Source organism: Mesoplodon bidens (assembly GCF_964165515.1).
Source record: "Mesoplodon bidens genome assembly, chromosome: 9".
In the NCBI taxonomy this organism is placed as follows: domain Eukaryota; kingdom Metazoa; phylum Chordata; class Mammalia; order Artiodactyla; family Ziphiidae; genus Mesoplodon; species Mesoplodon bidens.
The window spans coordinates 8,477,710-8,503,628 of NC_138166.1; the positions used below are offsets into that span (position 1 = coordinate 8,477,710).

A 25,919-nucleotide genomic window follows, 5' to 3' on the forward strand; every position below is an offset into this window, starting at 1 on the left:
ATAAACATTCAGGTTTTAAAATAATTTAAAAATTTCCTTTTAATATGTTCTAACAGTTACTTTTTAAAAGTAAACTTTAAAAATTATTTATTTTATTATTATTTTTTAATATTTATTTATTTATGTGGTTGCGCCTGGTCTTAGTTGCGGCAGGCAGTCTCCTTAGTTGTGGCATGTGAACTCTTAGTTGTGGCATGCATGTGGGATCTAGTTCCCTGAGCAGGGATTGAACCTAGGCCCCTGCATTGGGAGCACGGAGGCTTAACCACTGTGCCACCAGGGAAGTCCCCAAAATAATTTATTTTAAATTTTGTGGTACATATTTCTTTCTTTTTCAAAGAAATAAGCTATGTAATTTATCAAATCAATTATTGTCTACCCTCTCCTTATCCATTTTTAAGTAGTCCCATTATTTCAAAATTCAAGTGAAATATTTGCTTATACCTTTCTTTAAATACTAAGTTGTCTCCTAGAGATCTTTCATTTCCTTTTCCTAGTTGAATGTTTGATATTTAATGTTTCTTCAGTAGATTCCACTTTGCTCTCTTTCTCTAATTCTCCCTGACTGACCTTTATGTTGCATGTTACATAAAGACTATTTTAAATATATTCATAATATGTCACAAATCCAGTATCATACGTCACATAAATGGTACTATGCAGTGGTTTTATTTCTGGTGAGCAATTTGTGAGGCATAATATTAACTATGCAATGCTTTTAACAGCTAAACTTTTAAAATGTGTATTTGTATGTGTGTGGGGAGATATTTATGATTTCCACTAAAGCACTCAGAGCTGCCCAGGCAGCCCTTTTATTCATTCTCAGTCAACTCCCACAGCTCCTGAAGCCCTACACCTTACTTCCTCATTCCTAGAGAAAACAGAAGTTACCTAGCTTCAACTCACCCCTTTCCAAGTGAAATTTGGAAATCACAATATCCCATTCTCATTTGTTTCTCTCCAATATTAGGCTTCTTAATTCTCTCCAAAGCTAACTCCTCTCCTTGTTGATCCTCTCCATTCTTTTATCTCTTCCTAGTCTTGCTATACAAATATTTCCTCTCCATTATCTGTCTTCAGTCTTCCCTTCTCCACTGACTCCCCTTATCTTACTAAATGCTCAGGACTCCCACAGGCTACTGCACAGGCCCATTTATTGCAACCCACAACACTCTGACTACTGGCACATTTCTCCTAAAAGGACCTCCTACTTGCTAAAACCAATGACCTCTTAGTTTACATCCAGCTCAATCTTTCCTTGGCATATGACCCTTTTCAATAAATATCCTTCTTCCTGAAATTCTCACCTTCCTTAGTTTTGTTTTTAAATTGAGGTGAAATTGACACAGCATAAAATTAACCATTTTAAAATGAACAATTCAGTGGCACTGAGTACATTCACAGTGCTGTTCAACCACCACCTCTGTCTAGTTCTAAAACATTTTCATGACCCCAAAATGAAACCCTGTACCTGTTAAGCAATTGCTGCCCACTGTTCCAACCTCTCAACCCCTGGCAACCCTGAATCTGTGTTCTGTCTCTGGATTTACCTATTCTGGATATTTTATATAAATGGAATCATACAATATGTGATCTCTTGTATCTGGCTTCTATTTTTTTTTTCCTATGCTTTTGATTACGTTAGATACCTCATAAGTGAAATCATACAGTATTTGTCTTTTTGTGATTGGTTTATTCTTCTTAGCATAATATCGTTAATATTCATCCATATTGTAGCATGTGACAGGATTTTCCTTCCTTTTTAAGGCTGAATAATATTCCTTTGTATTTACCTACCACATTTTCATTATTCATCCAAGGACATTGCGCTGTTTCCACATTTTGGCTGTTGTGAACGGTGCTGCTATGAACATGTGTTTACATGTATGTGGAGCAATACCGCTAGATCATATAGTACTTCTGTGTTAAACTTTCCGAGGAAGCACCAACCTATTTTCTACAGTGATTGCACCATTTTACATTCTCACCAGCAATGTACAAGGGTCCCAATTTCTCCATATCCTTGCCAACACTTGTTATTTTCCTTAAAAAGATTTCTTTTGCTAATTTTTAGCCATTGTAGTGGGTGTGAAGTGGTATCTTGTTGTGGTTTAGTTTGCATTTTCTGAAGACAAATGTTGTTGAGCATCTTTTCTTATGCTTATTGGCTATTTATATGTCTTCTTTGGAAAAATGTCTATTCATGTCTTTTGCCTACTTTTTAGTTGGATTCTTTGTCTTTTTGTCGTTGAGTTGTAAGAGTTCTTTATATCTTCTAGTTACTAGAGCCCTGTCAGGTATATGAGTTGCAGATGTTTTTTTCCCATCCCGTAGGTTATCTTCTTCCTTGGGTTTTAAAACACTGCTGTCTGCTATTTTCCTCCTAGCTCTCTTTCAAGAAATAAATGTATTCAGTAGGATAATTTTGAGCACCCAGTATATTGTTAGTCACTGTTTTAGGTAGTGGCAATAAAAATACAAATATTGGGGCTTCCCTGGTGGCGTAGTGGTTGAGAGTCCGCCTGCCGATGCAGGGGACACAGATTCGTGCCCCGGTCCGGGAAGATCCCACATGCCGCGGAGCGGCTGGGCCCGTGAGCCATGGCCGCTGAGCCTGCGCGTCCGGAGCCTGTGCTCCGCAACGGGAGAGGCCACAACAGTGAGAGGCCCGCGTACCCAAACAAACAAACAAAAAACAAATATTGTTTACTCTCTGACACCTTTTTATTTTTTTCACTGTCTTCTATATTTCTTTTAATGCCTTAGTGTGAGCATTTTCTGGCGTTATGTTGCCTTCTCTGCAGAGGCTTCTTGCCCCTTTCTTTTGTCCCAGAGAAAGCCTATTTAACCTTCAGGGTGCAATTTTAACTGGGAATTTTAACTGGGAAGATTCTGTGATTTCACCAGGAAGAATCAATTACTCCTTCTTTGCTCCTGTAGCACTTTATACATTTAACACAATATTATAGTCCTTACATTGCTTTATAATTGTTTATGTGATATGAGCTAGGATATGAGCTCTTTAACGTTGGGATCTTATCCTCATAGTTAATAAATCTCTCCCAAGCGCCCAGTAAAAGTTGGGCACATAGCAGTTATTCAACAAATATTGAATGAATTATCAGGCCCTGAATTTTTTTTAACTTTTCATTATGGAAACTTCTAAATTTATACAAAAATAAAGAGAACAGTGAAATGAATCACCATTACTCATCTGTCAGCTTTGACAATTATCATCATATGGCCAATGTTGTCTCATCTAAATCCCTTCCACGCTCTCTCTCCACTGTATTATTTTGAAGCAAACCTGAGAAATCATTTCATTCAAAAATGCTTTTCTGATTTTGTTGTTGTTGTTGTTATAAAGTACTTATTTATTTATTTTTGGCTGCGTTGGGTCTTCGTTGCTACATGCGGGCTTTCTCTAGTTGCAGCGAGTGGGGGCTATTCTTCCTCGCGGCACATGGCCTTCTCATTGCAGTGGCTTCTCTTGTTGTGGAGCACGGACCCTAGGCGCATGGGCCTCAGCAGTGGCTCGTGGGCTCTAGAACGCAGGCGTGGTAGTTGTGGCGCAGGGGCTTAGTTGCTTCGCAGCATGTGGGATCTTCCCGAACCAGGGCTCGAACACGTGTCTCCTGCATTGGCAGGCAGATTCTTAACCACTGCGTCACCAGGGAAGTCCCTTTTCTGGTATTTTTAAAGGAAAGATTTGAACATTAAATATAAAAGTTTAGTGTACATGGGATCAACTAACTAGAACTCTCTGTTAACTGTCCCCCAATTTTAAGAGAACAAGACAAATCATAAGAAATTATCTATGATCTCAAAGCTTAAAGAACTCGATTTAGTAGGTTCTAATCTTACAGCAAATCCAGAATAATCTTCTGAATTTCTACACTTAGAAAAACTCTCAGATGACAAGCTAACGTTCATTACACTGACCTTAAAGGTATTGCAAGATCTACATTATCACAGAAACAGCCAAGGTAAAGTATTTCACTTAGGCAAGAAATATACTTTTTGATGGTAACGTGTTTTTAAAAAAAAAAAAAAAATTTGTTAAATCGCATTCTACCAGAAAAATGTTTCATTACATTTAGATATAAAATGACACAGCTAAGGCCACAGAGTGTTTTTTAATTGCATTGCATACTGAAGTACAGAGTGTTATCGGAGTATGGTGGAGAATATTGAACATTACTACTCTTCTTTTTTTTTTTTTTTTTTTTTTTGCGGTACGCGGGCCTCTCACTGTTGTGGCCTCTCCCGTTGCGGAGCACAGGCTCCGGATGCGCAGGCCCAGCGGCCATGGCTCACGGGCCCAGCCGCTCCGCGGCATATGGGATCCTCCCGGACCGGGGCACGAACCCGTATCCCCTGCATCGGCAGGCGGACTCTCAACCACTGCGCCACCAGGGAGGCCCCACTACTCTTCTTTTAATCTGAGAAACATTGTTTGGGTTCTTTCTATTTCCTGCACTACCTTTGGTGGCTCTGTTGGAAACTTGTGAAGGTCTTTTCTGATACGTCTCATGAGTACCACCTTGCTAAGGTACTATCATCTCTTGCCTACCTTTCATGATAGTCTTCTGAGTGGTCTTTCTGCATCAGCCCTTGCCTGTCTCTGCTCCAAAGGTCAGAACAGGCCTTTTTAAAACATGTCAGATCCCATCAGTCCGCAGCTCAAGACCCCCTAGTGACTTCCTGTCCCACTAAGAGACAGCGTGCCATATTCTCAGTGGATGTGGTATTACTTACTAGGGTGTGTTTTGGAAATTTGAGGCAAGCCTTTTGGGATGTACCATGCTTGAGTGGGATTTAGTATGTTGGGCCCTGCTAGTCCATCCTACAGATTCCCTTACCGTAAAGAATCGCCTCTCACCCTGTATGATGTTTAAAAATCAATTTTAGAGGTATAATTTGTCTAAAATAAAATAGGCCATTTTAAGTGTGCAGTTTGATCAGTTGTGACAAATGTATACACCTGTGGAACCACCACAATAATCAAAGTATTAAAGCATTCCCATCACCAGGAAAAGTCCCCTTGTGTGTCTTCTACATGACTCTTGGATGTCCTTGGGACATTCTTAAAGGTGAAAAACCTGTTTATGATGATCTGAGCCTAGAACCTAACTCCATTTATATATAAATGCAAAGTATTTTTTGAGTGATTTTAATGTACACTTGATCTTCCAGAAATGCAACTATCATAGAAATTGAGGGAAGATGACACTCTAGAGTGTTCAGAATTTTACCAGAGGTTTTGTCATTTAGAAAGTCATGTCAGAGATTGCATCAGCGTCACCATTTGTGACATTTGAGGTTCCAAGAAAACACTCCTTTATCCTTCTGCATTTGTAGCTGCTGCATTTATGGTGATTATAAAGGTGACATCTTTCTTCATGTTTTTTACAGTGTTCATGTCTGAACATTTACATATTGAAATAGATTTATTTTCTTATAGATTACTTTCATTTATTTCTCATTTATATGGTAGGTTCAGTATTATATTGATTCTTTTGAAGTTAGGTGTGTAGATAAGTTATATCATCTGTGAGGTTAATTTCAGGATAGTAAGGGAGGAATATAAAATATTTGTTATAAAAAGAGAGAGTTGGGACTTCCCTGGTGGCGCAGTCGTTAAGAGTCTGCCTGCCACTGCAGGGAACACGGGTTCAAGCCCTGGTCTGGGAAAATCCCACGTGCCACGAAGCAACTGAGCCCGTGCACCACAACTACTGAGCCTGCGCTCTAGAGCCCGTAAGCGACCAACTACTGAGCCTGCGTGCCACAACTACCGAAGCCTTCGCACCTAGAGCCTGTGCTCTGCAACAAGAGAAGCCACCGCAATGAGAAGCCCGCACACCGCAACGAAGAGTAGCTCCTGCTCGCTGCTACTAGAGAAAGCCTGTGCGCAGCCACAAAGACCCAATGCAACCATAAATAAATAAATAAATAAATAAATAAATAAATAAATGAATGATGAATGGATGAGAGCGTTGGGCCTGTCAGATTGGAGAAGAACTGTCCTATATATTCCAATCCTCTCTTTCCTCCCCTGGATTACCGCTCTGATTGAATCTACGATTTACTATTCTCCTCCATGCTCCCTTGCTCTAGCTACACTGGCCACTGGCTTCCCTGCTGTTCCATGAAAGTTGCAGGCACCTCTGGACCCCTGTCCTCATTTGCTGTTTGCTTCCTCTGCTGGAATGCTCTTCTGCCACGTATCCACATGGCCCACTCCCTCGCTTTCTTCAGCTTTTTGCTTAAACGCCACTTTCTCAGTGAGGCTTTCCCTCGCCGCCCTGTTTTAAACTGCACCTCTACCCCTCAGTACTCCTCAGGTCTCTTCCATGCTTTATTTCTCTTACAGAACTTTTTAGTCTCTTGACAGGCTTTTACTTATTTTTTTTTTTGTCATCTGTTGACCTGCCCTGTGCCCTCTCCCCCGCACCACACTAACATCTAAATTTCACGAGGACAGGTGCAAAATGTGCATTGGTGCCGGTGAAAAGAAAGTCGTCCAGTTCCCCAGCAGACTGGCATTTGTTTTGATATGCTACATAGTCAGCCCTGGGCTCCCTTCTTATCTTCCAGCCTGGTATATTGTACTGGCTTCCCCAGCCCTTAGTCGTATTTATAAAGGCAGCAGCATCCCTAGAGTTTAGAATAGTGCCCAGCACACAGTAGGTACTCAATAAGTATTTATTGAATGAATGACTGTCTTTAGAACTCCAAGAGAGGTGTTTTTGTGTGATTTTATCTGAAAGTTTGAAGCTTTAAATATTTTTAGTTTTATGTTAACATGGCTTTCTAGAGAGTAATACAAAGTATATTACCTAGAGATGTGCCACTTACATTCTCATGTTGTAAAGGTTGGTTGATTCATAATTAGTTCTCTGAAGGTCCTATTGTATTCTTTTCCTCATTAAGAAGATTGATAGTTAAAACCTAGTGTTATTTATGAGCTATACCCATAAAGCGTACTGATATGTGTCCTACATATAGTATAATTAACCTGAATCATAAATTACTTATCAATCATTTGCCTCCATGTGTCAGAGGCAATATATGGTACCTTTCTTAAGAATAAAACTGGGGAAACATTGTTAATACGAATATACTTTATTGATTTGAGCTCCTGCTGTTTCAGAAATTGAATTAATTTTCTTGAACTGAGCTAAAAATTTTAACCCTTCAATAATCTCCAAATACAAGCAAATCAGTGGTGTAAAGAGGATGATCATGCTATTTAAGAGAACACCTACCTATAAGTAATCATTTGACATAATCATTCATTTATTCATTCAAGCCAATTTTTTTTTTTTTGGTACGCGGGCCTCTCACTGTTGTGGCCTCTCCCATTGCGGAGCACAGGCTCCGGACGCGCAGGCTCAGCGGCCATGGCTCACGGGCCCAGCCGCTCCGCGGCATGTGGGATCCTCCCGGACCGGGGCACGAACCCGTGTCCCCTGCATCGGCAGGCGGACTCTCAACCACTGTGCCACCAGGGAAGCCCCCGAGCCAATATTTTTTAAGCAGCTGTATGCACCAGGCATGGGTCTGGAAATATAAGGGCAAATGAGGCGGAGTCCCAGCCTAATACAAGCAAGTAAACAAATAGGTACAATAACATGTCATGGTCACCAATATAGCAATCTTACAGGGGACAGAAAGGGATAGACGTGGGACTGCAATGGTCATATCTACCTGCAGAATTGGGAACGAGACAGAAAAGTCTTCAAAAAGAAGGGAACACTTGAACCAAATTTCTGGAGTTAAGAATGTTGTTGTGTGGGTTGAATGATGAGATGAAGATATTCTGGGCATAAAGAGCTGCATGATCCAGAGGATGGAAATAACCCACCTGGTTAGCAGAACTGTTTGCAAGGGTTGGAGTGTAGACTGCTGTGGGAGTGAAATGAGTTAAGGCTGGAGTGGTGGGTGGAGGTCGGGGAATGAATGGCCTGGTACCGTGGACTAAAGGAATTTGAACTTTCCCCTGTGGGCCATGCAGAACCAGTGAAGTCCTTCAGGAAGGCTAATTACATCCGTTTACTTCCCTGGTATGTCAGTAACCCATTAGACAGGTGGAACTAGAGGTATTTCAAGTGTTACAGTAGTCCAGATGAGCATTGCCTGAGATCCCACAGTGAGAATGTAGCGATTGAGATGAAGAGGAGGGAGACAGATTGGAGAAATGCTAGAGGCCATAGGACTTGCTGATGGTTGTGGTGGAGGTATGCGGCGAGAAAGGATTCAGCATAAGACTCATAATCTCAGATGCCTCAAGAGCCAGACAGTGACAAAAATGAATGAAAAGCCTCAGCAATCATTGTGGCCATTATGAATACTACATGAAGCAAGAGCTTACCTGAATCTAAATGGGACACCTGCTCCTCAGCGTTAGCCCATTATTCCGTGGAGGTAGGGCCTGATGTTGCTTCATTTTCTGATTTTTTTTTAAAGTTTTTATTTGTCTTATTATTTATTTTCCTTATTTTTTTGGCTGCGTCGGGTCTTAGTTACGGCACGTGGGATCTTCGTTGAGGCATGCGGGACCTTTCCTTACGTTGTGCATTTTCTCTCTAGTTGTGGCGTGCGGGTTTTCTCTTCTCTAGTTGTGGTGCACAGGCTCCAGGGTGTGTGGGCTCTATAGTGTGCGGCACACGGGCTCTCTCGTTGAGGTGTAGGAGCTCCATAGTTGTGGCGCATGGGCTTCGTTGCCCCATGGCATTTGGGATCTTAGTTCCCCGACCAGGGATCGAACTTTCGTCCCCTGCATTGGAAGGCGGATTCTTTACCACTGGACCACCAGAGGAGTCCCCATTTTCTGATTTTTAAAGAGAAGCCTAAATCTGTATTTTTCTGTGACATCTCCCAAACCTTACATGTTGGCTCAAACTTTTTTAAAGTTCCGTCTGAACCAAATAAAAACAACTTCAGAAAATAAACAGCTACGTTGCAGCCTCTGTCCTAAGATGTCTCCTGTTTTTGTTTGTTTGTTTTTATGATTAGAAGTATGGTGTTATTCACTAAGATAGGAAATAGAGGGAGAGAAGCAGATTGGGAAGATGAAATGGAGAAGGCTAATGATTAGATTTAGAACATGTTGAGTTTGAGGTGCATCAATTAATAGGAAGCTACAAATGCAGGTCCAGAACACAAGTGAAAAGCCTGAACTGGAAAATAAAGACCTGGGAGTTATTAGTAAATAGATGGTAGATGAAATCATTAGCCAATTTGCTTTAAACAACATTTCAAGAAACTTTTGTTTTTCTGTTCTTGCTCACTGGCAACAATTGTTAGAAATACCTCTCCTGGCCCGTTTAGGAGCCCTCCAGAATACCTGACACAGTCAAGGGCTTCAGAAAAATTCACTTTCTGACATATGATAGGATTTTTCTCTTAGTTTCTGTAGCACTGTCCTTATCCCAATGTCTGTTAGCTTTTCGTGTCTCTAAGCAGGATCTTCGTGTCTCTGATGGTACCAGAAGAATTGACATGTGGTAGGCTCTCTGAAGGCAAAAGTCAAATGTCTCCCAATGCCACTGTTTTTAAAATATTGCATGATTATAAGTTCTTAGAAGACAGGGATTCTTCTACTTTGTTCCATGGTTCCTCTTTAGCAGCCAATTTTCTCTGTGAATCCTTAGAAACAAGAATTGAGTGGAACAAAAGCGAGCTGGCATTTATTCAGAGTTTGAATGCTATGTGAAGATGAATTCATCTCCAGGGTTGTGATCTCAGTAGCTTGCTCATATTACATGTAGGATGTGGGTCAGTTTCAGCTCTATCAGCCTTCAAGTAGGTGTCATATGTGTCCTCATTTCAGGACCTAGGCTGAAGGAGCATTGCCTTTCTGGGACATTCCCTTTTCATGGCAGATAAAGATGGCTGGTGGAAACTCACCATATCTTTTAAAGCTTCTTCTCAGAGATTACGTGTATCATATCTGCTCACATTCCGTTGGCTAAACCTGACATCTGTGGGTGGGGTTACATCATCCTCTTTCAGGAAGCCTGTATTTGGGGATAATCACTGCAGTCTACAGTAGACAGTGAGTGTATTTTCTATGCTGTGGGTGTAATGAGAAAATGAAAAGAAAGGGAGGGCCATAATTGAGATCTTACTCTTCTGATGGGCTAGGAAAAGTGCTTATAAATAATTAGATATCTATGCAGCAGAGTACAGGATTTAGTTGTACTGACGTAATGGGAGAAAAGAGCCCCAGGTTCCAGTGGAGTGAGTCTGCAATCGGATCACATGCTTGGCGCGGATGACAGCCACCAAAGTGAAAATCAGTAGAAGCAATCCTGACACGAGAATGGCAGTAACGATGCAATCCTGGCATTCAGTTGGCATTCAGCTGGCCACTCTGATTGCAGAATCTTTGTAGGCAGAGCAAATGCATGTATGTGTGGACTGTGACCACCTGGAGATCCCCTGCCCCAAGTAGAGGGAGCAGCTGCCATTGCTCAGCTCCAGCAGATGTTGCCACGTGGGGACACTAAGAACACTATTGCCACCTTCTATATTTGAAATCTCACAATTTTAAAAAATACACTGTGGGCCAAACAAAATATTCCTGTGGGTTAAATCAATCTTAGTTTGTGACTGCTTATCTAGAGGAATGGATTGATTGCATGTCTTTCATATAATCTCCCATGAACATGCTTCTCTCAACACAGGTATTTGTTCTAGTTGTTTTCCAGGTCAGAGATATGATTTCCCTTTGCAAGGATAGAGTTGCTTAAATGACATGGGTTCCTGAATAGAAGGCCAAAAAGGAAGAGAAGGTACTTCATCCCTTCTCAATTTTTATTCAACGTTCAAATGATCAGAAGAATATTAATTTTAGAGCTGGCTTTCTTCCATGGTATACTTGGAACCAACGCAGGAGAGGCCTAACTTATTGCACAGAGGCCAAAAATGATCTCGTAGCAGCACCCAGAGGGCACTTCCTTCTCATTTTTATTCTTGTGTTTGTACTTCCCACCACTGATATTAGTGCTTGATGTTCTCCTACTTACATGTAGCCAATTCAGAGTTCGTAGACGATGGTGACGGGAAGAAGGTTTTACCCCTAATTTTATTAGAACCAAAGAGTACTATTGACATGTCTGCATGGGAATGCATGGGTGACCCAGTTCTTTTATAGTGGCTTCCACAGTTAAGCCGTCCTGTTGCATGCATATCACTAAAGTTAAGTCACGGAGAATACTCTAATACAGTGATCTTCATTAGGGTCTTCTCAAGGACAAGTACAAAATCTACATAGCCTGACCGACAAGGCTTATATTTCAAGATGACCTCAGATATTCAACTAATCAAAGTCAAAGGGGATAAAAACTTCAGAAACCACACCCAGAAATATGTCAGACTTGTTTCTTTTTGGACTATAAATCCAGGGAACGATTGAGATTCTTTAAATTTAAGCACAAAGCCATATGTTTTATAGAATTAAAGGAATTTTTTAGAGTATTTGGCATTGTACTAGTAGTATACATATTTCTATTTGGAGCTGTTTGACATATTTAGAGGTAACCGTATATACTGCCGCTACAGTATGTCAGTAGGTTACATCCAAATAAACACACATCTGAAGCATTTGCCTCTTGTGATAGAGTATTGTTTATCAAGAGTTAAATTTAAACTTTAATATGATGTACTCAAATGTGTTAGCTTGAATTACAATAATGGTAAAACTAAGAAAAAAATTTACTAAGTTTATTTATTAAATTTATTAAGTTTAACAATGTAAAATTATTTGTCTGTACTCTTTAAAACAATATTTGAGGGCTTCCCTGGTGGCACAGTGGTTGAGAGTCCGCCTGCCGATGCAGGGGACACGGGTTCGTGCCCCGGCCCGGGAAGATCCCACATGCCGCGGAGCGGCTGGGCCCGTGACCCATGGCCGCTGAGCCTGCGCGTCTGGAGCCTGTGCTCCACAACGGGAGAGGCCACAACAGTGAGAGGCCTGCGTAATGCAAAAAAAAAAATTTGAATTAGCTTATAATGAATACAGAGGCACTTGAGAAAGAGAGAGAGAGAGACAGAAAAAACAAAAGCCAATTTATAAATGGGTTTGTGGGAGTGGAAGCGATGTGTAGAGATGGTGTATAATTAACCTGAAACCTTAAGAATGACTAGATGTTAAAACTGAGTAGAAAACTTAACTCTGGACTTCTTGCTAAAAAGGGAAATATAAGTTGCATAGTCTTACTAACCACTAAATTGAACGATACCAGTTGCTCAGAAGAAACAAATATTGCCTAGCATTGAACTCAAAGAAAAACTTACCTCACAGAGCTTGTTATGAAGGACATTGCACAAACAGAAGTGTCCCCAAATTGCAATTTTATGAAAGATGCCAAAATATTCCTTGCATGGTCATTTCAACATAGGCTTTTGGCAGAAGTCCAAGGGCATAATGTTAAATAGGTTTCTATGAAAGCTGAAGACATGTAGATTAATTTTGTAATTTGGGAGTGATGGTAACATGAGCAAGGATAGACTAAATAATTGCTGTGCCTTTTAGAGTGTCCACTTAGCAAACAATGGAAGATATATTGAAGATGACACGTTGTAAGGCTCACAAACCTCCTGAGATCTTTTGTTTTCCTTAATTCAGAAAGTATTGATGTCACAATGTATACATTTGTTCTGCCTGTGGCCTAGGAACGTTCATGAATATCTCATTTTTAGATGGTCCTTTAGTATTTATATAGGATTTATTTATTTATTTTTTTTGCGGTATGCGGGCCTCTCACTGTTGCGGCCTCTCCCGTTGTGGAGCACAGGCTCCGGACGCACAGGCTCAGCGGCCATGGCTCACGGGCCCAGCCGCTCCGTGGCATGTGGGATCTTCCCGGACCGGGGCACGAACCCGTGTCCCCTGCATCGGCAGGCGGACTCTCAAGCACTGCGCCACCAGGGAGGCCCTATATAGGATTTATATATCCATTTGCCTCTAAGGAAAACTTATGCTTGCTGTCAACTCAGTCTCTGAGGTCTATGTGTGTGTATATATATATAATTCTGTTTTCAACTACTGTTTTTATGAGATCTGTAGTTAGTTAGATTTTCACCTATACTAAGGTGGGGATATACAGGTAAAAAAAATTCAATAAGAGTATTCTATGGGCCTAATTTGGGCGATGTATTTTAAATTGTTAATAAGACAAATAGGGACTTCCCTGGCCGTCCAGTGGTTACGACTTCACCTTCCAATGCAGGGGGTGCAAGTTCAATCCCTGGTCGGGAAGCTAAGATTCCACATGCGCTGCGGCCAAAAAACCAAAAACATAAAACAGAAGCAATATTGTAACATATTCAATAAAGACTTTAAAGATGGTCCACATCAAAAAATAAAATAAAATAAAAGACGGACAGTTCAAACAACGGGCAAAGGATTAAAAGTATCTAGAAAACTTCCAGACTCTCATAAAATTCTATCTGGCTATTTGACCTAGCCATTTGTATTTCTGATACAAGCAAAATTTCAGGTCATGTTCATGTGCATTTATTTTGAGCCTTGACTTGGGGAACACAGACAGCTAATATACATGTCAGATGATTTTGATCATAATGGGTGATAAAAGGTGAAAAAGAAAATGTTGTCATGCAAAGCCTGTATCAAACTCCAAAACATAAAACCTAACAGTCTTGCCCTTTGTTTTCTTGGGAAATTGTGCGTGACATTAGTTTGAAATGGGTGAGTAGCCTCTCCAAAGACAGTAGAAAGAATGGGATTAACTTTATTGAGGCTCTCCTATGAGAGACACTGTGAGGCATTATGCTAGGCTTTTTTTTGATAGGTATTATATGTCTTCAAGTCCTGTCCGTGGCATCTCATACATGAGTTAAGTAATGTGATCAAAAAAGTGTTCCAAGTGAGGATTGTAATGATGGCAGGAACACAAGGACGCTGGTTCCAAAGAGGCTTAGGTAACCTGCCCAGTCCCACAGTGAGGAGGTGGCAGAGCTGGGGTCTGACTCCGTCGTACACAAGCAGCAGCACCTGCTTTGAGAGGCTACAGAAACATATAATTTTACAACTGAAAGAGGCTTCATAGATCATCTAGTTCATTGTCCTTTAGCACACCAGTTTTATACATGGGGAAACAGATGTTCAAGAACACTAATGTTCTTTCAAATGGATATAAGGTGTGAAATTATTGGATCAATTTAATTATTTGCTTAGTACATAATAGGCACTCATATTCTAATAAGTAAATAAGTGGGCACTATGATACTAATGGTCAACTTTTTTGTGAAGAGAAGGATGTTTTTGGCAGTGAGACGGTCATCAGTGAACTAAATGAATAAAATCCAGGTGCTTGAACTTGGACCTTCCAGCTCCCCACGCAGACCTCCCCCCACTTCTCCTACCATTTTCCTGTCAAATGCTTAAAAACTGGTTTAGGGGAACATGGAAGTTTAGAGAAATCATAAGAGCATATCTTCTTGTCTGAAGTTCCCCCAAATTAGCCTACCCTTTACCAATTTCCAACTGGAAGTACTTCTGTTACTTAAAACGTTTAGGAGAGCTGGCCTATTTTTTAAAAATCAGTAGTTCTGAAAACCTGAACTCTAAGGTTCTCCAGATGGTGTGTTTACTAGATCTCTTGCAGCATAAACATTTTTTGTAATGTAGTAAGTGTCTAGTTTTGCTTTGGACAGAAATGAATACTTCACTCATCACATTTAATTTTTAAAAAAACAACTCCTTTGCCTCTCATTCAAAGCAAAGCTTGTCCTCCCTCAGTGTGTCCAGTCATGTCCAGTCAGGGGTATGTAGTCCACAGAGATTTTTCCCATGAGAGAACTACTTCTTTCAGGATGGAGATTCCACAAACTCCCTCTCTGACTAGCTGTTTCCAGTGTTTACTCATCCTTATAATCAGGAAGTTCATCTTTACATCTACCATATATGATTCCTGCATTTTCTCTGGCTCTGCCTGCTGTGCTGACTGGGACAAGCTGCACAGAAATTCCCTCACCAGGGAGCCTTCCCAAACTCAGGCAGATAATGCTCAGTGGCGTGGTTTTCGCCACGTGAGGTGCAGAACAAATTGCAACGTGCCCACCCTACGTGTTACGTAACAGCAATCCTACTCTGATGCTCAACTCAAACTCGCCACCGCATTCAATCTCAGTACCCCCAAATTGTTCTATCCTCTCCTTCCCTTCCCCCATCAAAACAGCTACTTATTAGATAGTGAGTGGAACAGAATGATTATCTGATGAAATGTTTTTCATTTAGGCATGATTGATTGAAGACACTTATTTCTCCAGCAGGCATTTGCTTTTTAAAGTAAGCACCTATTGATTAAGGAATAAAATGCTTATAACTGAGAGATATTAGAAGTTGGAGCTAACGTTACTTCCTTTCAGGCCTGTGTAAAGTTTAGAAATAATAATGAAGTGCTTAGCGGGTTGTATCCATACAGCAAGTAGTATCTATTATTATTACATCCTGTAGTCCAAATAGTCTTTGATTCTATAAATAATATTTCCGTGGCCTTATCTGAAAAGTTTTCTGCTTTAGTACAGTCCGTATTAACAGTTCTGAAATACAGAGTAAACTAATAAGCTCAGTTTCTTAAATTTGTCCTTATAGGTCTGATTGCATGTCCTTTAAAGCTTTAGGTTGCTTTTCTCTGGAATCTAAGTAATTTGTAATATGTCTACAAGCATTTATTTTTCCAATATTCCTAAATGATGCATACATTTTAAAATGTAAACAGACAAAATAGAAACATTACTGTAATTTAGAACTAACCAATGCTGAGAACAAAGGAAGGATAACTTCAAAGTTAATAAATTTTGGAATATTGTTCATATGTAACAATATTAGACACATTTCCAAATGTGCTACTGTCTTGACTCATATTTAGAATGGGAATCACTTTAATCCTCTATTCTTTTCTATTCTATCCTGATATACTTGTATAAAGCCCATCCTGTGCCACCTTGTGCTTGAACAGATGCTTTTTCTTTCCTAAAGTAATTAAATTACACTACTGGTATCCTGCAAAACATCTACTGTTCTTATCCATCCATTTTTCTGTCTTGTTAGAAATTTTAGTTTTAATGCAAATTTCTTAGGTTACAGCCACCCCTTTCAGTTTGGAATTACTTTTAATTATCATCATTCAAATTATTAATGGAAGTGCTAAATGGCATAGGGTTCAGAACTGATCCCTTGAGATGATCTTCATTGCCCAGATCCCTATTAGCTGTGATAATATGATGGAAAGAAGTAAACCTTGAAAAGATGGAGGTTTTTTGGAAAGGGAAAGAGGCCAAAATGAGAGAGAGAGAGAGAGAGAGAGAGATACAGAGATCAAAATATCCAGAAAGAAAGATGTAGGTGAATAATATGACTAAGTGAGAGGATGTGGAAAAGGGGATAACATCTGTGATAAAGAGAGACGTGGCAAATAAAAGTTCAATACATAAATAAAAGTTCAATATATACACCAAGTCTTAACAGCTGGCACACCAGATTCCCATTATTTCCAGTGCCTGATTTAAAATATACTCCTAACTTTAAAATTTTACCATTGGCATTTTAAAAAATTCTCTTCAAAAGTTAATCTACTTTTTATACAGAGAAAGGTCAATAACATTTATATTTGGTTTTGGCTAACATATAGAAACTTAGATTTTTCATTTAGAAGAAATGCAGTATGATATGCTAGAGCAAGAGGGCTTTGAGATCCAGGTAGGTTTGTGTTCAAATCTTGTCTTTTCCACTTACTACCTGTTAATCCCAAAAGAATCACTGAATTCTCTTGCGTCATAGGCAAAATGGAGCAATATTAAAATTTTTCAGGTCTGTAATAAAGTTTAGAAATACACGTTGAAGTGTTTTTTTAGGTAGTATGCATAAAATATATCAAAGCTATGTTTATTAGGTCATGAGTCCCATTAGTCATTGATACAATAAGTAATATTTCTTATTTGTTTGTTTATTTGTTTATTTTACTTTTGGCCGCATTGGGTATTCGTTGCTGCACGCGGGCTTTCTTTAGTTGTGGTGCATGGGCTTCTCATTGCGGTGGCTTCTCTTCTTGCAGAGCACAGGCTCTAGGTGCACAGGCTTCAGTAGTTGTGGCTCGCAGGCTCTAGAGCGCAGGCTCAGTAGTTGTGGCGCACAGGCTTAGTTGCTCCGCGGCATGTGGGATCTTCCCGGACCAGGACTCGAACCTGTGTCCCGTGAATTAGCAGGTGTATTCTTAACCACTGCACCACCAGGGAAGCCCAATAAGTAATATTTCTGCTTGAGTTCCTAGCACTTCATTTAGCAAGTCGTATATATTTTTTTATTTTGAGTGCTTGGTATTGTGTCATTAAATATGAAATTTTAATATTCAGAAAACAATCCACACAAAATAACTCTAAAATTTCATCTGATTATTTCCTCTTGGCAGCCAATAATTATCTTGTTTTGCTAATGGGCATCACCTTAACCAGGTGATCAAATTAAAATCACTAATGAGAAAAACCTTTCATTGTGTGCCCCTGATGCCATGCACAGAGGACACAACATCAATTATTAAGCATTCTTGCCAATGATACATACTTTGATGGAATAATGAGGAAACTTCAAAGAAATCCAAATTGGAGGCTATTCTATAAAAACAAATGGACTGTATTCTTCTTTTGTTGTTGTTGTTGAAGTATAGTTGATTTACAGTGCTGTGCCAATCTCTGCTCTACAGCAAAGTGACTCAGTTATACACATAGAGACATTCTTTTATTTAATATTCTTTTCCATTATGGTTTATTCCAGGAGGTTGGATATAGTTCCCTGTGCTATACATTAGGACCCTGTTGTTTATCCATTCTAAATGTAATAGTTTGCATCTGCCAACCCCAAACTCCCAGTCCATCCCTCTCCCTCTTTTGGCAACCACAAGTCTGTTCTCTATTCTATGAGTCTATTTCTGTTTTGTAGATAGGTTCATTTGTGCCATATTTTAGATTCCACATATAAGTGATATCATACTTAATGGACTATATTCTTTAAAAAATTTCCATGTCATGAAAAATAGGGGAAGGCTGGGAAGCTTTCCAGATTAAAGGAGATTAAAAGATACACAACTAAGTGCAATGAGTAACCCTGGATTAGATTCTGGATTGGGGGAAATTTGCCATAAAGATCATTATTAGTGAAGTTTGAATATGGACAGTATATTAGATATAATATTTCATTAATGTTAAAATTCCTGATATGTAAAAGAATATCTATAAATATAAATACGTACATAGAGACACAGATAGGCAGAGAGAGACAGAGACAGCAAGTACTAAAGCAAATGTGACAAACTTAAATATTGGTGAATCTGGATGAAAAATATCAGTAATTCTGTGTCCTATTCTTGCATTTCTTTTGTAAGTTTAAAATTATTTAATAAGGGCTTCCCTGGTGGTGCAGTGGTTGAGAGTCCGCCTGCCAATGCAGGGAACACGGGTTCGTGCCCCGGTCCGGGAAGATCCCACATGCCGTGGAGCGGCTGGGCCCGTGAGCCATGGCCGCTGAGCCTGCGTGTCCGGAGCCTGTGCTCCGCAACGGGAGAGGCCACAATAGTGAGAGGCCTGCATACCGCAAAAAAATTAAAAAAAAAAAAAAATTATTTAATAATAAAAAGTTCAAAAATAATTTATCTTTTATAGAAAGTAATTGATTTCTTGATGCAACTAGTTGACTTTTTAAAAAGAATTTCTTTAGTAAAGGCTTACAAGCCCAAATCACAGGCGTAAGTCTGCCCTTAGCAACCTTTTAAGATTAATTTATCATAATTGATGCATTATTCTCATGAATGTGCTTAAAAGGAGTAATGAGGGTGATGAATTCTCTCTCATCCTTTTAATGGGTGGTTCCTCCAGGCGAGTATAATGTCATAGAGAGATCTGCATGTAAAAGGTTGCATTTTTTTTTTTTTTTTTTCAGGGCATAAAGATTTAAACTTGAGTTGAAATGCTTCTCAGGGACTTCAATTAACCAGCATCAATTTGTTGCTCCTAGGCCTAACCTGGTGCCAGTTGTTGGGAGGAGTCCTCAGGTTCCTCTCCACAAGCTGCATCACTGTCATCATGACATGATGGCTGGCTTCCCCCGGCATGAGCAATCCTTCTCCTTACAGCCTCAGGTGCTGGCTGACACCTCCAAGCAGCATATCCCACTGAGAGATGAGGTGTGAGTACACGGTCTCCCTAAGGGAGCACAGGAGCAGGAAACGCATCTCAGGCACGGGCATCCCAAGCAAGAAGAAAGCGGGGAAGAAAAACATCACCCCCTCAAAGGTTGCATTTTTAATATGAACTGAATTGATGATTAAGTAGGAAGTGACAATTACAATGAACAGTTTTGAACTTCCCTATGCAAAAGTTGGACCCAGCCAAAAAAAAAAAAAAAAAAAATTAAACCTCTTTTGGGAAAAATAAATCTCAATTTAGCACATCGATCTTCAGAGAAAACTATTAATCTATACATTTCAAAAATCATTTTTAATACTTTAGCTTTGTTTTCTTTGAGATTTTAAGAAGATCTCTCTCATATAACTTTCTCTTGAAATCTGGAAGCAGATTAAATCTTACTTTTTGGGATTTGGTATTTCAGAAGATAAAAGGGAGTCTTGGATGTTTCATCATTTCCCTCTTTATGAGAAATGGGAAATTCTTTGTGTGTAACAATCAAAATATGCTGTTTTCAAACAACATAAAAATGGTACTGTTATTTGGCTTAGCATCATTTCTATATTCTCAACTTTGTGTGCATGCATTCATTTTAGGCTGTAATTTTGGATTCTAGTTTTCTTTTAAAAAATAGATTTCCTTTATAAAACGAGCAAAAAGCAAGTGCTAATTTATTTTGTGTATTCTCCAATTGAGAGTGGCCACAGGATCCAAGAGGCCATGTGTCATGAGGTCAGTGGTGCGGGGGCCAAAGAGCTTTTGTAAGTCCCTGGGTGGTCTGGCCCGATTTCCGGGTTGAGTTAGAACAGTCTTTCATATCATGGGGTGCCTTGCCCAGGTCGTGCAATGTAACCTTTAAAACTAAGCAGGCCTGTTGCTCAGCCACTTCAGTCCTGTTTCTTCTGTATCCAAATCAGGTTATTTCCATACATGGTTCAGCAGGAAATTTACCACCTGACAAGAAGGATTGTAAAAATTTCTGTGGACTTACTGAATTTTCTTTAAAAATCGGTTTGAGGGCTTCCCTGGTGGTGCAGTGGTTGAGAGTCCGCCTGCCGATGCAGGGGACACGGGTTCGTGTCCCGGTCTGGGAGGATCCCACATGCCGCGGAGCGCCTGGCCCGTGAGCCATGGCCGCTGGGCCTGTGCGTCCGGAGCCTGTGCTCCACAGCGGGAGAGGCCACAGCAGTGAGAGGCCCGCATACCGCAAAAAAAAAAAAAAAAATCGGTTTGAAAATATGCCGTGAGCCAACTGGGGCCCAGAAAGCAGTCTGAAAAACAGGCTTTATTGTCTGGGTAAGATTCAGGTTCAACCAAGAGCAGGTGACATCAGATGTAATTGTTCTCTATGGGTGGCTCTCCCCTTGCTCCTTTCTATCCACCTGGGCTACCCACAAACTCCTTTATTTCTCATCCTTGGACTATGCCACAGGTGTGGCATTGCCACTGGCATAATGCTGGAAGAGTTGCGTCTGCTTCCCACCGAGGCCCAAGACCAGGTCATTGGAGTAGGAATGGACGGGCTGTTCTTGCTCTGGGGCAGAAGGTGGGAGAGAAAGTGAGAGGAGTATATGGATCGTCCTGACGGGAGAGCATACTTAACGGTTTCCATCATTACAAATTTCTTTAGTTTTTACAGTGACCTTAAGAGTCAGTCATCTATTCTCTTTGAAGCAGATGATTCGTTTCTTATGTTTTGCGTTCTGCCTTCCAAATTTATTTTGAGAAAAATGTGCATCAACTAAGTTTGATCTGAGTTTTTACGGGTGCTTCATTTGTTAACTCCTCAAGTGTCAGTCCCTCAAAGAAAAATAAAACAATTATGATCCTAAAAAAATGGATTTGGAGGGCTTCCCTGGTGGCGCAGTGGTTGAGAGTCCGCCTGCCGATGCAGGAGACACGGGTTCGTGCCCCGGTCCGGGAAGATCCCACCATGCCGCGGAGCGGCTGGGCCCGTGAGCCATGGCCGCTGAGCCTGCGCGTCCGGAGCCTGTGCTCTGCAACAGGAGAGGCCACCACAGTGAGAAGCCCGCGTACCAAAAAAAAAAAAAAAAAAAAAAAAAAATGGATTTGGAAATTTTATTTTTAAAAAGAAGAAAAGAAATTGCTGACATTTCTCTGGGTAGTTCTATGCTGTAACCTTCCACTGACAACATCCGAAACTTCCAGGGTTTCTGTTACAAAAACTGCTCTTGCATGTAAGGCTTTTCTTCTTTGCTTTATTCTATAATATTTCAAGCCTGCAATTACTTTGCCGCATTGTGAGGACATTTCAAGGTCTACCCCGTGTAAAAATACACAGATTATTAATTTTATCTGTGTGCTAAACAAATGATTACTGAAGGCCTACTATGTGCCAATCACTGTGTGCCAAAGACAGAAAAATGAAGTTCCCAGTCTAACTGGGGAAATATATACATATCTGAATAATTATTAAGTAGTCACAGAGATGTTGGAAGAGATACCTACAAAGTACAACTAGGACCAGCCGATGGAACAACTAATTTTTCCAGAGAGAGTCAAGGAATGTAGTAATATTTGATCAAGGTCTTGAAGGATGACTAGCGATTCACCCAGTGAGTCCACCCAGTGGGAGTAGGCATTCCAATCACAGGGAACATTGTTTGCAAAAGCACAGAAGCCTGAAATGCAAGATAAATCCTGAAAGTGGCCTGGAATCACTGGAATTTAGGGTACAAAGATTAAGCATAACTTCCTTTCACCAGCTGGCTGGCTCTCTAGCAGCTGCCTGTCACATTCTCCTCTTAGTTTCACTCCAGCTTCTGCTCCCAATACAACAGAGCTCTTTTTCTCACTCAGCATCTCTGGTCATTGAGGGTAATTTCTGAGCTAGTTTATGAGCATCAGACTCCTTCCATGAAAGGGGGACACGCCTTGTGCCTCTGTGTATATTATTCTCTTTAGCAGAACCAGTCCTACCCAGTCTCATTACTCCCCCTACTTATTGGGGTTTATTCTCAAAGACTTTTGACTGTTTTCAAGTCAAGTCTACCCTTGACGAGTAAAGATTTGTCATCACTTGGGATAATTAAGGACTACATTGCAAATCCTGAAAATAATCCTGAGAAGTATTCCAAAATACTTCTAAAAAGTATTTAGAAATGCTAGCATTTAGCATCATTGTAGCCTTTTAAGATGATTCTTTGAAGAAAGTAATCCTGTGGATGTGCAAATTCCTATGCATTTTAAAATAGCCAGGTATTGTTAATTTTTAGGTATCATAATGGTATTGTGGTTGTGTGTTTTAAAAAGTCATTTTTGGGAGATATGCCCTGAAATAATATGGTAAAACAGAGTGGAATTTGCTTTAAAATAACCCAGTGGTGGGAGGGGAGGGTAGTGTGGGGAGTATAGATGAAACAATATTAGTGGATAGACATTTGAGGTCCATTGTAATAATCCATTTTTACATATGTTTGAAACTCCCAACAATAAAAAGTAAAAGAAAGTCACCTTACATTGTAGTCACACTTTGTCTTGTATTTATAGGCTGGAAAGGAATAAACATTTTCACAAACATCAAGGTACATGGTACACTTTGTCACCAGTTCCTTACCACCCCCCACCTAAGTATAGAGAACCTGAGTTCTCTATAAGTACCTCTGATACCTTTTACTATAAAGATTTTTAATATATATTCATATATAAATAATTTTTATTAATTCCAAAGACAACTAAGTGGGCAACTAAACGTATACTGCAAATCAAACAAATTAATGTATACTAAAAATTCGACCTTTTACCCCAGAGTGTATTACTTCTTATTTTAGCTTGTCATTGTTTTTTAATTTTACAGCACAACTGCACTGTGAACACTAATGAATAAATATTATCAAATGTAAAAGTAGAGATATTTTCCCCTCTCTTGTAATATATCAAGTTATATTGATTTATTTGCCCTCTTTCCGGACGGGGCTCCAGTGCACGTTAATGACCAACAGGTCACTTCTGGAGGAAGTTTTCATTTGGCTGTGGAATGGCAGGACCAAGAACAGTAAACCACCTCTCTGCTCCTGCCCACCCCCTTCTTTAGAAGTGTATTTCTTCAAGTTATAAAATGCACTGTTGATTAAACAACAGCTTCTTATGCAAAAGAAACCCTACATTTTGGGTAAAATTTCGGAAATAACTGCAAAAATATCCCTCAGTTCTGGAAACGGTGACATTATACATATGTTTACCAGTTGTCAAGTCACTTAATAGTGAGCTCTTTTAAAATACATGTTTAAGTGATTAGTCACTCTCCACTTAAAAATTTTTTTCAAATTGTGAATATTTTATGCCAATAAGGAGATACTACTTAGGCAAGTTGTGCTGTTTGGGGGTAGCAGTCTTCAAACTGTACCTATACCTATACTATGGTACAGGTACTTTACAAGAGATACGAAGGCCAAAAAAAGTTTTAAGGGAATTAGGATTCTGGATATTTAGTTTCTCTTTGCACTCCTTAAGAGTGATCTGAAAAAATAATTTCTGAAGAGAGGACCAAAGTGGCAACCTGAGAGGCTCCTGAGCTACCCTTCTCCCATGGACGCACAGAAAGTACAGCTGCATATGGAGCAATTCCCACTGAAAGAGATCCAGAAACTAGCCAAGCAACTCCTACACATTTGACAAATAAGAAAATTCCCACATCAAAACAGGCAGGAGAGACTGAGACATTCTCTCACCATAAACCTCGCCCCTGGCACAGAGCCATACAATAAGGACTAATCCACTGACTGCCAGCTTTTCCCTGAGGAGTGAAAGGTTTGGACCCCATATTCAGCACCCCAGCTTTTAGCACTTCCATTTGACTAGCTCCCAAAACACCTAGCTCTGAAAGCCAATGGGGCTTGCATCCACAAGACCCACAAGACCATAGCAAACAAAGATAATATTAATAAATGGTGTTGGAAAACTGGACCTTTATCTTACATCATACACAAAAATCAACTCAAAGTGGATTGAAGACTTAAATATAAGACCCGATTCTGTAAAATTTCTAGAGAAAATCATAAGGGGGTAAGCTCTTTGACATTGGTCTTGGCAGTGGTTTTTTGGAATTAACCCCAAAAGTAAAGGCAACAAAAGCAAAAATAAAGAAATGAGACTACATCAAACTAAAAAGCTGCACAGCGAAGGAAACCATCAATAAGGTGAAAAGGCAATCTGTGGAATGGGTTATTTCACTTAGCATAATGCCCTCCAGCTTCACCCAAGTTGTTGCCAATGATGGGATTTCCTTCCTTCTTAAGGCTGAATAATATTCCATTATATATATATACTACCACATTTTCTGTATGCCTTCACTTGAGGGCAGGAATGGGAGAAAATATTTGCAAACCACATATTTATAAGGGGTTAATATGCACAATATACACGGAACTCATACAACCCAATAGCAAAAAAAGAAATAACTCAATTAAAAAATAGGCAAAGGATCTGAGTAGACATTTTTCCAAGGAAGACGTACAAATGGCCAACAGGTACATGAAAAGGTGATCAGCAGGTAAATGCAAATCAAAACCATGATAAGAGGGCCTTCCCTGTTGGCACAGTGGTTAAGAATCCGCCTGCCAATGCAGGGGACACGGGTTCGAGCCCTGGTTTAGGAAGATCCCACATGCCACAGAACAGCTAAGCCCGTGCACCACAACTACTGAGCCTGCGTGCCACAACTACTGAAGCCTGCCCACCTAGAGCCCGTGCTGTACAACAAGAGAAGCTACCGCAACGAAGAGTAGCCCCCGCTCGCCGCAACGAGAGAAAACCCGCGTGCAGCAACGAAGACCCAACGCAGCCAAAACAAAAAAGAACAACATGATAAGATATCACCTCACACCTTTTAGAATGGCTGTCCTCTAAAAGACCAGAGATAAGAAGTATTGGCAAGGGTGGGGAGAAAAGGGAACCTTTGTGCACTGCTGGTGGAAATGTAAATTGGTGAAGCCACTATGGAAAACAGTATGGAGATTCCTCAAAAAATGAAAAAACTATCATATGATCCAGTAATCCCACTTCTGGGTGCATATCTGGAGGAAACTAAATCACTGTCTTGAAGAGACATCTGTACTCCCATGTTCATAGCAGCATTATTCACAATAGCCAAGGTGTAGAAACAACCTAAGTGTCTGTCCTCAGGTGAAGGGATAAAGAAAATGTGGTAGTATATATATAATGGAATATTATCCAGGCTTAAGAAGGAAGGAAATCCCATCATTTGCAACAACTTGGGTGAAGCTGGAGGGCATTTTGCTAAGTGAGATAACCCAGACAGAGAAAGACAGATACTGCATGGTATCACGACGATATGTGGAATCTGGAAAAAAAAAAAAAAAAGTCAAACTCACAGAAGCACAGAGTAAGAAAGTAGTTTCCTTGTGTGGGGTGGGGGTGCAGTGAGGGAAATAGGGAGAGATTGGTAAAGGGGTACAAAATAGATGAATAAAGTCTGAGGATCTAATGTATAGCATGACTGTTGTTGATAACGCTGTATTGTATAACTGAAATTTGCTAAGAGAGTAGAACTTAAATGTTCTCACCAAAAAAAAAAAAAAAAGGTAAATATGTGCAGTGCTTGATATGTTAATTAACTCAACGGGACAAGTCCTTTTATGGTGTATGCATATATCAAATCATCACATTGTACACTTTAGATACCTTATGATTTTATTTGTCAATTATACATCAGTAAAGCTGAAAAA

The 25,919-nt window shown here is 40.0% G+C and overlaps 1 long non-coding RNA gene across 1 annotated transcript in view; it reads left to right on the forward strand.

Annotated features, from left to right (window-relative positions):
* Nucleotides 1-25,919, forward strand: part of LOC308622882 — a 45,889-nt gene that overhangs the window by 14,665 nt on the left and 5,305 nt on the right. The window contains exon 3 of the long non-coding RNA XR_014016701.1: nt 10,708-10,802. This is a non-coding gene — a long non-coding RNA (uncharacterized lncRNA). The remainder of the gene's footprint in view (nt 1-10,707; nt 10,803-25,919) is intronic.